At 31.4% G+C, this 15,439-nt stretch overlaps 1 pseudogene; it reads right to left on the bottom strand.

Annotated features, from left to right (window-relative positions):
* Nucleotides 1-13,519: 13,519 nt before the first annotated feature.
* On the bottom strand, nucleotides 13,520-15,186 carry LOC116144770 (annotated as a pseudogene).
* Nucleotides 15,187-15,439: the final 253 nt, after the last annotated feature.

The raw sequence follows: 15,439 nt of genomic DNA, 5'->3' as shown, positions 1-15,439 counted from the left end.
ATTGAAAAGGCTATAGAAAGAAGAGAATTAAGCATATCATCAGAAAATATGCCAGAAGTTAAAAAATAAGGATTTTCACCAGTAAAAACATTAAAAACTAAATGAATAACTGAACAGATAAACATAGTAAGATCAACAATCTGTCAAACATATGGTATATTACCAAAACACCTAGCAAATATTTCCAAAAGACTAACTGTGAACCATAGAGCAGTAAGGTTTCATAGACAAGATGCAACATATCCAAGGTATAACACATTCATAAATGGTGTCAGCCATGTATCCAAAGTATACAATCTCATTAGAAGATTTAACTCAATATGAAATTACAGCATGAAAAATTGAAAAAAAATAAAAATAAAAATGAAGATGCCATTCCAAATAGACTCTGCATCACACAGAGCAAGATTCACAATTACCAGGCCTGTTACTTCCACCTTCAAACTAAGAAAACCCTAAGTCAAGGCAGGGAACTTAATGGAGTTATTTTAACTCAACTCATGCTTAAACTTTGTGGCAGCTTGAGGCTCACACCTTAATATTTTGGAGATCCAAATGTTCATCTTACACTTTTCTGCAAGATCACTAAATAAGCTAAAGTCCAATATACCATCCCTCCAAGTTTCCTTTAGCTCTCCCTAAAAATGGTCCTACAAATATCTAACACATACTTTTAAGCAATCTAGTAGTTGGATTAAATCGGTGACCCTTTGAAATTATTTATGTCTATCCCAACAATAAATCTTATTACTTATTAGCTTCCTAATATATGGAGAAAAAGTAAAAGTAAAGGAAAAAAAAACCTCGAATAGATTTTTGTCCATAATTTAAATTATAAAAAAAAAAAAAAAAAAATTGACGCCCATCCATATTATGTGGACAGGCGTCCACTTTCAATGAGAACAGAACTTGTCAAATTATTTATTTAAAATGAGTGGATAACTTGAATGCTCCTACTATGCCCACTACATTTAAAAAAAAAATGCTTAGAAAATAAACATATTGCTAAACATATTGCTGTAATTCCCAAACAATGGATGCCCATCCAAAGTCAAGCTTTTTGTCCATAATCAACCAGCATTAAAGGTGAGGCATCAAATGTGCTCCTGCTATGCCCACTACACTTGAAAAAAAAAAATGCTTAGAAAATAAAACTCCCCAAAAGTGGACACCTGTCTAGAGTCAAAGGTTTGGCCTTCTATTGAAAATTATAGATGGTGAATTGGTGATGGACGTTCTAAAATTTTATGGACGGGCGTCCATATGAGGTGGATGCTCATCCATAGTAGAGGATTCCCCTCCAAATAATATGGACGGGAGTCCATTATTATTTTCATGGACATTTGTCCATTTGTGATGAACAATCGTTCATCAAATATGGACGGGCATCCATAATTGTTGGACGGCCGTTCATTCATAAAAGACGAGTGTTGTCTCTAACGTGGTTGCATCTAATTGGATGCCACGTACGTCGATTAAGTGTAAATTATCGGTGTCCGTAGCATTATTCTTTTTTCATTGATAAACAATCAATGATAAATACTTTTCTAGAATGTCGTGTAAATTGAGTGGACCTAATATGCCCCCTTTAAACTAATTGTGAAATGGTTATTTTTAATTGTCATATGCATAGAAAATAATTTTACCCATTAAACTTTTCTTTTTTTTTTAACTCTTTTTAATAGGGTCTTGAAAGACTAGTTGAGACGCGTATAAACTGACCCAGATACCCTCTAATATCAAAAACAAAAAAATATCTTTGACCACAATCTGCTTTAGTAAAATTCTTACCTTTCTTCTTAGGAATTAGTTGCGTGATTAAAACTTTGACAGCTAAATATTTTGTCTTTTAACTACTTAAAGTTGACACAACCAATAATGTTATGGAGTCAAGCACATTAGAGCTGGGCATTTAGGACCGGGCCCAAAAGCCCAACTCTAAAACCCAGTGCTAGGACCGGTCCTTGAGAGGACCGGACCTAGGAGGCCTGGTCCCAAAACGGGACCAGGCCTAAGGAGGAGGGCCCGGGCCCTCCATTGGGCCCTCCTCCAAGGCCCGGGCCCAAAAAATTTTGTATTTTTTCAATGTAGTCCCCTGCCAAATAACATAAAACCCCCTATTAATTTTAAAATAAATATAAATTACGAGGGCTAAAATGAAATTTTATAAAATTTATAAAAAAAAAAAAAAATCTTCCAGGTCTAAAAAATTTATAAATTTTATAATTTTTACCCCTAAAAAATACTAAAAACCCTCTATAAAATTTTGTTTTGCCCCGAAATATAAAAAAATTGAGAGGGGAAAATGAAATTATCCAAGGCCCATGGGACCGGTCCTAGGACCGGTCTTGGGCCCATGGGACCAGTCCCGACCAGGCCTAGGGCCTGGTCCAAGTCCTGGTTTTTCTCATGGGCCTGGGACCGGTCCTAGGCCCCGGCCGGTCCCTTGCCCACCTCTAAAGCACATGTTCATTTCATTTGATGAATAATAATGCGTAATAAACAAATATAATTGAAATTATATTTATGGCAGTTTGTGGTTGAGAAATCTTAATTTATAGGAATGCTTTTCTAGAATGCTGCGTAAAGTGGAATGGCCCCCTTGAGATTTGAAAATTCAATAAAAACCCTTCATACAATTAATTCTCTTAAGTTTCTTTCTTAACCCTTTTAAAATATTATGGATTCTTAACTTTTAATTATTTATTCCAAATTAAAATACATATTTTTTTTTATTTCATTAAATTTCTATCAACTTATATGTATATTTTTAGAAAAATTCTAAAAATTTTATATTTCATAAAAAATAAAGTCAATGAGCTTCAATATAACTCTCCATAACCATGATTAGTTTTTCATTATACATTTAAAATTTTCATTTTTTAGTATAAGAATTCTAGTATGATATTTTTATAGTATTTATAAAGAAATAATTGCTTTTACATAACGTTTTAAAAATATTAAATTTTTTGCAATGCTTCCTCTCCCTTCAATTATGTACACATAAGAGTTCAATGTGTGAATAATATGTAATAAATTTATGGTAATGAAAGACTTCAAAGTTGTAACTAAAGTGTGATTAATGTTTTTTATTTATAAAGATCTTTTTATGATTTAAGTTTTTCATCTGATAAGTAAAGCTTCGAGATATCCTCACACCAAAAGGTTTATTAAAAGTATAAGATTAAAAACTAACTCTAACATAACCAATCTTGTTGGTTATTTATATCCGAATTTTGTTTGTTGGCGTTTGCTACGGTTAATAACTTATTGATTACAACACTCTAGTTTATTATGGAGGATGTTGATTTGATTTTTTTGTTTTTTCTAAAAAAAAAAAAAAAAAAAAAAAAATCTTAAAGGGGTTTCTTGACACACACACCCCCATCAACCCCAACCCACCCGCGCCCCCCCCGCGTTTATCCTTTCCATGAAATTTCAGAATAACAAAAACTCCACTATTGTTAATTAATTGTTGTGTATCGTTAGAGTTTATAACGGTAGAATGAATATTTACTTAATTTGCCCTCTACCATTTTTTAACACAAAAAATTAACAATAGAAAAAATCATGTTATTCTCTTAACTGGGGATTATGTATTTAATTATACCGAAGGGCGATATGTTATAACCCTAAATATATATATATATAAAATAATATAATAATATATATAATTTATTATATATATATATATAATATATATATCATAAGATACTTATGAATTTTAGAAAAAAAAATTAATAAAAACCCATTTTTAATTTCTTTCACTTTCTGCATTTAATAAAAAAAAAAAAAAACACGTTCCAATGTTTATATAAATTGTACTATTGCCTACCTAGTTGCAATTTGCTTATATATATATATATATATATATCATTAAGATACTTATTGAAATTTGAAAAAAAAAATTAATAAAAAAACCAATTTTTTAACTTTCTTTCCGCTTTCTGCATTTTATTAAAAAAACACGTTCAAATGTTATATTTCTCTTAGTACTTGGGGATTATTGTTATTAATAACCGAGGGCGATATGTATAACCTAAATTTATTATATATATATCATTAAGATACTATGAATTTTAGAAAAAAAAATAATAAACACCCATTGGTTTACTTTCTTTCCGCTTTCTGCATTTTAATAAAAAAACACACGTTCCAAATGTTTATATAAATATGTACTATTGCCTACCTAGTTGCAATTTGCTTATTAAATATATATATATATATATATATATATCATTAAGATACTTATTGAATTTTTAGAAAAAAAAAATTAATAAAAAAACCAATTTTTTAACTTTCTTTCCGCTTTCTGCATTTTAATAAAAAAAAACATGTTCCAAATGTTTATATAAATATGTACTATTGCCTACCTAGTTGCAATTTGCTTATTAATTACCTTCTATTTGCTGAAATATTTGCACCTAAATGATCTAGAAATTAATCAAATTTGTTGTAGCAATCTATTAATGATCCAGAAAGAAGTTATGTGAAATTAATCAAATTGGTTTAGAGGATAAAAAACTTTAAAATTGATTATTGTTTTTTTATACAATTTAGGTGGGTTTTAATTATGATAAGTTTTCATTCTAGGTGGGTTTTATTTATTCTGGGTGGTTTTTGTGGTCTTTATTGAAATAAATAAAAAAAAGGGGGTTCATTTGAGATATTTTAGATTATAAATGCTTAAGTCAACCTTAATTGCCACGTCAAAATATCCAGTTAGCACACCCAAATTGTCATGTCAGCGATTTTTGACGGAAAAAATGTCATGTCATCAATATTTAACGCTGTAGGAAAAAAATATGAAAGTTTGATACCTTCAATAGGTAAAATTTAAGGTTCGTTACTTTCAACATAAATAATTGATAGTTTAGTATCTTCAACAGGAAAAAATATAGTTTGGTACCTTCAATAGGAAAAAAGTCATAGTTCAGTACCTTCTGGTATAATTAAGCCTTTTTTTTTTTTTTTATACTACTGATTTTACCAAAAAAATAAAAAAATATTGTACAAACTAGGGAATTAACCCTATCCCCAATAGTCCAAAAATGAAAAATGAAATCTTTAGAATATTTGAGACATTCATGAACATTACAACAATTACAAGATTAAAACATTTACAACACCCACGTAAATAAGTTATGTAATGGCTACAAACTGGGATTCTACATTGTCCCCGATTCTTTACACTAAAGCATGGACAGATTACTTTATGGCTTCCAAATGATAAAATGGATGAGTAAAATTTCAAAATCTGGATTCACACTATTTCAAAACAAAAGCAAAAAAGATAAAATAAGTTGAGGCATCAAATGTGCTCCTGCTATGCCACTACACTTGAAAAAAAAAAAAATGCTTAGAAAATAAAACTCCCCAAAAGTGGACACCTGTCTAGAGTCAAAGGTTTGGCCTTCTATTGAAAATTATAGATGGTGAATTGGTGATGGACGTTCTAAAATTTTATGGACGGCGTCCATATGAGTGGATGCTCATCCATAGTAGAGGATCCCCTCCAAATAATTGGACGGAGTCCATTATTATTTTCATGGACATTTGCCATTTGTGATGAACAATCGTTCATCAAATATGGCGGGCATCCACATAATGTGGACGGCCGTCATTCATAAAAGACGAGTGTTGTCTCTAACGTGGTTGTGTCTAATTGGATGCCACGTACGTCGATTCAGTGCAAATTATCGATGCGGTAGCATTATTCTTTTTTCATTGATAACAATCAAGATAAATACTTTTCTAGAAGTCGTGAAATTGAGTGGACCTATTGCCCCCTTTAAACTATTGTGAAATGGTATTTTAATTGTCATATGCATAGAAAATAATTTTACCCATTAAACTTTCTTTTTTTTTAACTCTTTTTAATAGGGTTTGAAAGACTAGTTGAGACGCGTATAAACTGACCCAATACCCTCTAATATCAAAAACAAAAAATATTTTGACCACAATCTGTTTAGTAAAATTTACCTTCTTCTTAGGAATTAGTTGCGTGATTAAAACTTTGACAGCTAAATATTTGTCTTTTAACTACTAAGTTGACACACAATAATGTTATGGAGTCAAGCACATTGAGCTGGGCATTAGGGCGGGCCCAAAAGCCCAACTCTAAAACCCAGTGCTAGGACCGGTCCTTGAGAGGACCGGACCTAGGAGGCCTGGTCCCAAAACGGACCAGGCCTAAGAGGAGGGCCGGGCCCTCCATTGGGCCTCCTCCAAGGCCCGGGCCCAAAAAATTTTGTATTTTTTCAATGTGTCCCCTGCCAAAAACATAAAACCCCCTATTATTTAAAATAAATATAAATTACGAGGGCTAAAGATAAATTTTATAAAATTTATAAAAAAAAAAAAAAAAAATCTTCCAGTCTAAAAAATTTTAAATTTTATAATTTTTACCCCTAAAAATACTAAAAAAACCCTCTATAAAATTTGTTTGCCCGAAATATAAAAAATTGAGAGGGGGAAAAGAAATTATCCAAGGCCCATGGGACCGGTCCTAGGACCGGTCTTGGGCCCATGGACCAGTCGACCAGGCCTAGGGGGGTCCAAGTCTGGTTTTCTCATGGGCCTGGACCGGTCCTAGGCCCGGCCGGTCCCTTGCCCACCTCTAAAGACATGTTCATTTCATTGATGAATATAATTGCGTAATAAAACAATATAATTGAAATTATATTTATGGCAGTTTGTGGTTGAGAATCTTAATTTATAGGAATGCTTTTCTAGAATGCGCGTAAAGTGGAATGGCCCCCTGAGATTTGAAAATTCACAAAAAACCCTTCATACAATTAATTCTCTTAAGTTTCTTTCTTACCCTTTAAAATATTATGGATTCTAACTTTTAATTATTTATTCCAATTAAAAATACATATTTTTTTATTTCATTAAATTTCTATCAACTTATATGTATATTTTAGAAAAATTCTAAAAATTTTATATTTCATAAAAAATAAAGTCAATGAGCTTCAATATAAATCTCCATAACCATGATTAGTTTTTCATTATACATTTAAATTTTCATTTTTTAGTATAGAATTCTAGTATGATTATTTATAGTATTTATAAAGAAATAATGCTTTTCATAAACGTTTTAAAAATATTAAATTTTTTGCAATGCTTCCTCTCCCTTCAATTATGTACACATAAGAGTTCAATGTGTGAATAATAGTAATAAATTATGGTAATGAAAGACTTCAAAGTTGTAACTAAAGTGTGTTAATGTTTTTTATTTATAAGATCTTTTATGATTTAAGTTTTTCATGATAGTAAAGCTTCGAGATATCCTCACACCAAAAGGTTTATTAAAAGTATAAGATTAAAAACTAACTCTAACATAACCAATTTGGGTTATTATATCCGAATTTTGTGTTGGCGTTTGCTAACGGTAAAACTTATTGATTACCACACTCTTAGTTTATTATGGAGATGTTTGATTTGATTTTTTTATTTTTCTAAAAAAAAAAAAAAAAAAAAAAAAAACTTTAAAGGGGTTTTCTCTGACAACACACCCCCCCTCCACACCAACCCCACCCCGCCCCCCCCCCCCCCGCGTTATCCTTTCCCATGAAAATTCAGAATAACAAAAACTCCACTATTGTTAATTAATTGTTAGTGTATCGTTAGAGTTTATAACGTGATTTATGAATGAATATTATATATTTGCCCCCTACATTTATTTAACACAAAAAAATTAACAATAGAAAAAATCATGTTATTTCTCTTAACTGGGGTTATTGTTATTTAATTATACCGAAGGGCGATTATGTTATTAACCTAATATTAATATATTATATATTATATAATAATATATAATATATATATAGTAATATATATATATATATCTATATCATAAGAACTTATTGATTTTTAGAAAAAAAAAATTAATAAAAAAACCAAATTTTAACTTTCTTTCCCTTTCTGCATTTTAATAAAAAAACAAAAAACACGTCCAATGTTATATAAATTGTACTATGCCTACCTAGTTGCAATTTGATATATATATAATATATAATATCATTAAGATACTTATGAGATTTTTAGAAAAAAAATTAATAAAAAAACCAATTTTTTAACTTTCTTTCCGCTTTCTGCCTTTTATTAAAAAAACACGTTCCAATGTTATTATTTCTTTAGTACTGGGGATTATGTATTTATATTATAACGAAGGGCGATTATGTTATTAACCCTAAATATTATATATATATATATCATTAAGATACTATTGACATTTTTAGAAAAAAAAAATTAATTGCATAATAATTATGTTTAATGATACATCATCTAAGACTAACAAGAAGCCATACTTTTTGTGAAGCTTCACAAGTTCAATCATTGGTGCAATGTCTCCATCCGTATTGGAAAAGTTATAGAAGGAAGAGAATTAAGCACATCATCAGGAAAGATGCCAGAAGTTAAAAAATCAGGATTTTCAGCAGTAAAAACATTAAAAAATAAATAAATAACAGAACAGATAAACATAGTAAGATCAACAATCTGTCAAACATATGGTATAATACCAAAACACCTAGCAAATATTTCCGAAAGACTCATTGTGAACCACAGAGCAGTAAGGTTTCATAGACAAGATGCAAAATATCCCTGGTATAACACATTCATAAATGGTGTCGGCCATGTATCCAAAGTTTACAATCTCATTAGAAGATTTAACTCAATATGAAATTACAGCATGAAAAATTGAAATGAAGATGCCGATCCAAATAGACTCTTCATCACATATAGCAAGATTCACAATTACCAAGCTTGTTACTTCCTCCTTCAAACTAAGAAAACCCTAAGTCAAGGTAGGGAACTTAATGGAGTTATTTTAACTCAACTCATGCTTAAACCTTGTGGCAGCTTGAGGTTCACACCTTAATATTTTGGAGATCCAAATTTTCATCTTACAATTTTCCGCGAGATCACTAAATAAGCTAAAGTCCAATATACCATCCCTCCAAGTTTCCTTTAGCTCTCCTTGAAAATGGTCCTACAAATATCTAACACATATTTTTAAGCAATCTAGTAGTTGAGATAAATGGGTGACCCTTTGACATTAATTATGTCTATCCCAACAATAAATCTCATTGCTTATTAGCTGCCTAATATATGGAGAAAAAGTAAAAGTAAAGGAAAAAAACCTCGAATAGATGTTTGTCCATAATTTAAATTAAAAAAAAAAAAAAAATTGACGTCCATCCATATTATGTGGACAGGCGTCCACTTTCAATGAGAACAGAACTTGTCAAATTATTTATTTAAAATGAGTGGATAACTTGAATGCTCCTACTATGCCCACTACATTTAAAAAAAAAATGCTTAGAAAATAAACATATTGCTAAACATATTGCTGTAATTCCCAAACAATGGATGCCCATCCAAAGTCAAGCTTTTTGTCCATAATCAACCAGCATTGAGTGAGGCATCAAAATGTGCTCGTGCTATGCCACTACACTTCAAAAAAAAAAAATGCTTAGAAAATAAAATCCCCAAAAGTGGACACCTGGTTCTAGAGCAAGGTTGGCCTCACTTGAAATTATAGCGGTGAATTGGTAGGACGTTCTAACAATTTATGGAGGGCGTCATATTAGGTGGATGCTATCCATAGTAGGAGGACTTCCCTCAATATATGGCTGGAGGTCCTTGTTATTTTTTCATGGATCTTGTCATTTTTGATGGAACAAGCGTTCAAATATGGAAGCGGCGTCTATAATTGGGACGGTCGTTATGTCATAAAGAGACGTGTTGTCTAACGGGTTGCATTAATTGGATGCCAAGTACGTCGATTAGTGTAAAATTACGGTGCGTAGCTTATTTGTTTTATTGTGATCAGAAACAATGCATGATAAATACGTTTTCTACGAATGTAGCTGTAATTGGTGGACCTAATTGCCCTTTAAAACTAATTGTGAAATGGTTATTTTAATTGTCATATGCATAGAAATAATTTTACCCATTAAACTTTTTTTTTGGTTTTTTTAACTCTTGTTGTATAGGGCTTGAAAGACTAGTTGGGTGCGCGTTATAAACTGACCCAGATCTCTCTAATAATCAAAAGAAAAAACTCTTTGACACCCAAGCGCTTGAGAAAATTCTTACCTTTCTTCTTAGGAATTAGTTGCGTTGCTTAACCCTTGTGGACAGCTAAATATTTGTACTTTTAACTACTTAAAGTTTGAGCACAACCAATAATCTATGGAGTCCAGCACACTGTCATTCATTTGATGAATAATAATACGTAATAAACAAATACTATTGAAATTATATTTATGGCAATTTGTGGTGAGAAATCATTAATTTTAGGAATGCTTTTCTAGACAATGCTGCGTAAAGTGGATAGGCCCCCTTGAGATTGAATTCAATAAACAACCTTTTACAATTAATTCTCTAAAGTTTCCTTTCTTAACCTTTTGTAGAATATATGGATTCTTAACTTAATTATTTATTCCAAATTAAAATCCATATTTTTTTTTTATTCATTAAATTTCATCCACTTATATAATATTTTTAGAAAAAATTCTAAAATTGTTATTCATTAACCAAAATAAGTCAATGAGATTCAATATTAACTCTCCATAACCATGATTATTTTTTCATTATAATTAAAACTTTCAGTTTTAGTATAAGAATTAGTATGGATATTTTTTTAGGTATTTATAAGAAAAATTGCTTTATATAACGTTTTAAAAATATAAGATTTTTGCAATGCTGTCCTCTCCTTCATATGATACAAGAAGCGTCTCAAAGTGTGAATAATTGTATCAATTTATGGCTAATGAAAACTTCAAGTTGTAACTAAAGTGTATTTGTTTTGTATTTACTAAGATCTGTTTTATGATTTACGTTATTTCATCTGAGAAGTAAAGTTCGAGAGATCGCTCACACCAAAAGGTTTAGTCTAAAAGTTATAAGATTAAACCTAAACTCTAACATAACCAATCTTATGGTTATTATATCCAAATTTTGTTTGTTGGACGTTTGCAACGGTAATAAATATTGATACCACTGGTAAATGGAGTAATAACATTTAAAAGAATATTGGCTTCGTTGGTTGGATTTTGGAAACTCCACTTGAGTATTCCAAAAAAGTTAACAGTTAACATACCAAAACTCACAAATTATGTCAACTTTATTCAACATTTTTTAAAACCCCCGAATTTGTTAATTCATAATACCCTAAATATCTTTATGTTTTTGTTCGGCGACTCTCGGCCACCCTACCGGCGGTATGTGGCCGGTGTTCGTATTTGATGGTGGATTGGGGGTGTTTTTGTTACTTCTTATTTTTATATAATGGGGTGTTTGTAAAAAAATAAAACATAGTGGGTAGTGTATATTAATTAAATCTACCATCGTAAAACCCCCCTAATTCAACTTTTTTTTGTTAATTTTTTCAAAACTTTTCCCAAAAACACAAAATTGTGACAAAAAACGAGCCTTGACATAACAAAGTGTTTAAAATATATGGTGAGTTATGTGATAATAATAAATTACATTAAAAATTAAAGATAAATATTCTATTTTATTCAACTAATTGCCACTTCTCCCATTATTTTTCTCTACATTCTTTGGTTAAACGCATGCTTCTATTTTTTCTCCTAAGTTATTTTCAGTTCGCCTTTTTGCTCGTGTATAAATGCTTTCTTATACTCAGTCATTGTTTTTCAATTAAAGTTAAACTCATGAGAATAATATCAATTATCAGGTATGATTTGCTATTTTAAAAACTTTATTGGACTTAGAAAGGAAATTTTGTGGGGCTTAACATTACACACTCTTATTTTATTATGGAGGATGTTGTTTGATTTTTTTTTTTTTTTTTTAAAAAAAAAATCTAAAGGGGTTTCTCTTGACCAACCACAACACCCCGCCCCCCCCCCCCCCCCCCCCCCCCCCCCCCCCCCCCCGGGGGGCCCCAAGGTTTATCCTTCCCATGAAATTTCAGAATACAAAAACTCCACTATTGTTATAATTGTTAGTGTATCGTTAGAGTTTATACGTGATTTATGAATGAATATTACTTAATTTCCCCTTTACCATTTATTTAACACAAAAATTAACAATAGAAAAATCATGTTATTTCTCTTACTATTTGGAAATTATTATAATTATACCGAAGGGCGATTATGTTATTAACCCTAATATTATTTTATATATATATATATATATATATATCATTAAGATACTTATTGAATTTTTGAAAAAAAAATTAATAAAAAAAACCAATTTTTTAACTTTCTTTCCGCTTTCTGCATTTTAATAAAAAAACCACGTTCCAAATGTTTATATAAATATGTACTATTGCCTACCTAGTTCAATTTGCTTATTAAATTATATATATATATATATATATATCATTAAGATACTTATTGAATTTTTAAAAAAAAATTATAAAAAAACCATTTTTTAACTTTCTTCGCTTTCTGCATTTTAATAAAAAAAAAATGTTCCAAATGTTTATATAATATGTACTATTGCCTACCTAGTTGCAATTTGCTTATTAATTACCTTCTTTTGCTGAAATATTTGCCCCTAAATGATCTAGAATTAATCAAATTTGTTGTAGCAATCTATTAATAATCCGAAGAAGTTATTGAAATTAATCAAATTGGTTTAGAGGATAAAAACTTTAAAATTGATTATTGTTTTTTTATACATTTAGGTGGGTTTTAATTAGATAAGTTTTCATTCTAGGTGGGTTTGTTTATTCTGGGTGGTTTTTGTGGTCTTTATTGAAATAAATAAAAAAAAGGGGGTTCATTTGAGATATTTTAGATTATAAATGCTTAAGTCACCTTAATTGCCACGTCAAAATATCCGGTTAGCACACCCAAATTGTCATGTCAGCGAGTTTTGACGGAAAAATGTCATTCATAATATTTAACGCTGTAGGAAAAAAATATGAAGTTTGATACCTTCATAGGTAAAATTTAAGGTTCGTTACTTTCAACATAATAATGATAGTTTAGTATCTTCAACAGGAAAAAATATAGTTTGGTACCTTCAATAGGAAAAAAGTCATAGTTCAGTACCTTCTGGTATAATTAAGCCTTTTTTTTTTTTTTTATACTACTGATTTTACCAAAAAAATAAAAAATATTGTACAAACTAGGGAATACCCCTACCCCAATGTCCAAAAATGAAAAATGAAATCTTTAGAATATTTGAGACATTCAGAACATTACAACAATTACAAGATTAAAACATTTACACACCCACCGTAAATAAGTTATGTAATGGCTACAAACTGGTTCTACATTGTCCCCGATTCTTACACTAAAGCATGGACAGATTACTTTATGGCTTCCAATGATAAAATGGATGAGTAAAATTTCAAAAATCTGATTCACACTATTTCAAAACAAAAGCAAAAAAGATAAAATAAACATAGAGTAATCTTTTTATTTGCATATAAAAGTTATACAGTGTCTTGAATTCTAGTTCTGAAAATGCCTCTTATTAATACAAATAAATTATTCAGTAGCATCAAGTTCTGATGTGCATGATGAAGACAATTTCAGAAATTACACAGGCCATATCAGTATTTGTGAAGTCGATAAGTAGGAATAGCCACAAGATGATTTGCTCTAGGAGTTACAAGACCAAATTCCCAGTCATGTCCAATTCACTTGGCAACATCCCATTTGGAAGCTCACTCAAAGCAATGCAGAAGTTTGTGCTACCACTAGCTTCATCAATGTGAGTGCCAATTGCATTCCAGGGCAGCTTCTGCGGCCAGACCAAATGGGAGAAGCTGAAAGTGGTGGCCGCGAAGATCAATATTACTCCCAATAAATCTTTCCGGGAAAAACTTTCAGGATCAGTCCATGCTTCAGGGTCTCTTCGATTGCCCATCATTTATAACAATGCGCGACTTTTCGTATGTGAAAGCCGTTTACTGTGCAATCTTCCAGGAGTCATGAGGGATTAATAGAGGTCCTACAGGATGGATCTCAAGGTTTTCTTCACACCATGTCTAAGTATTCCAGGTTCAACAAATCTGATTCTTCTACCATCCTGTCTAGTCCAAGACATTTTCCAACTTTTTGTACTTTCCCCATCGTCTCAGGATGTTTGAAAAGTTCTGAAAGTATCCACTCAATAGCTGCAGCTGAACTATCCTCTGCAGCTACAAGCATGTCCTGATCATATTCATTTCAAGAAGAAGAAAAAATCTTTAATAGAAATTCAAAAACATATAAGTAATTGGAAACTAAAGAAATTTTAGTACTTCAAATTAACAAATGGATTCCAAGTCTAACATTTTCGGATTGCTTACCAAGAGCATGGCCTTAACGTGCTCTCGCTCAATCTTGTATGCGTTTCTTCTGATCCCAAGAAGCTCAACATGACATCAACAAGTCCTTTGTTCTATTTCATCCTTGGAATCAACATGCTCATTAAAACCCTTTCCAAGAAGTCATCAAACACCTTGGAAACTGCCTTCATTCGCTTGGTCAGCCCTGCAGATCAAGTGAAGCAATTTGAGGAATGTAATCACCCAAGTTAGGAATGGCCGCCAATTTTGAACCTCGTGAATCGGAGTGTTGAATCCTCTCTCATCAAGCTCGACATCCGCATATTTCTTCCCAACACCATTCTACAAGTTAGATCTGAACTGAGTATGACCTTGTAACTTAGATCAACCGCAACACCGGCAGCAGCTGCCTCTTTTATGTGCTCAATCAAGAGATCAGCTCTTCTTTTCTCATGGCCTGAAAGAACTAATCTTAGCACTGCTAAGAAGTTCCAGGGTGCAAATCTTGCGCATGGCTCGCCAATATCCATAAGGCGAAAAGGACAAGTTCTTTTGCCTATACCTATGTGTTTTGCAGCTTCAACAGGAGGCCTGCTGGCAAAACGGTCTTGAGTTTTCAGGAACTGCTCACCAGCGTGAGGTGATGAAACAACAATAGTAGGATCGAGCCTAACGTAAGAACATGATGGAGCCATATTTTTTGGCAAGTTTTGAAAATCTTTGTGAGGAAACTTTCCCAACAAATGAAGGCTTCCAAAAATTGGGAACCCTCTCGGACCTGGAGGTAGTCTCTTAGTTTTTGAGTCTTTTTCCAGAGAAACGCTTGGAGGAAGAAGACAAGAGCTACAAGTGCAAGTGAAGTCCATGTCCAAGACATGATGGTGAGATTGTTTTGGTCACTTCTAGTTGCGAAGACAATTTAACAAATACTCCTTGAAGAGAGGAACTGACAACGCAAGGAAAGGACAGAGATACTGATGAATATTTAGGAAAGAGTATCTTTATAGTAAGATAAAAGCACCTGCAAATTTTTACTACGCGAAACCAACAGTGTTTATTTTATTATTTTTTTTTTGTTTTTCAGCCACTTGATGTAAAATTTGAAATAAAACTATACTTATATTTTTTTTTATACAACCCTGATAGGTAGTTCATAATTGTTGCAGTTCCTATTTA

The sequence above is a fragment of the Pistacia vera genome, unplaced genomic scaffold (assembly GCF_008641045.1).
Source record: "Pistacia vera cultivar Batoury unplaced genomic scaffold, PisVer_v2 Contig1143, whole genome shotgun sequence".
Taxonomy (NCBI): Eukaryota; Viridiplantae; Streptophyta; class Magnoliopsida; order Sapindales; family Anacardiaceae; genus Pistacia; species Pistacia vera.
This window is presented reverse-complemented; position numbering and strand designations above follow the sequence as displayed.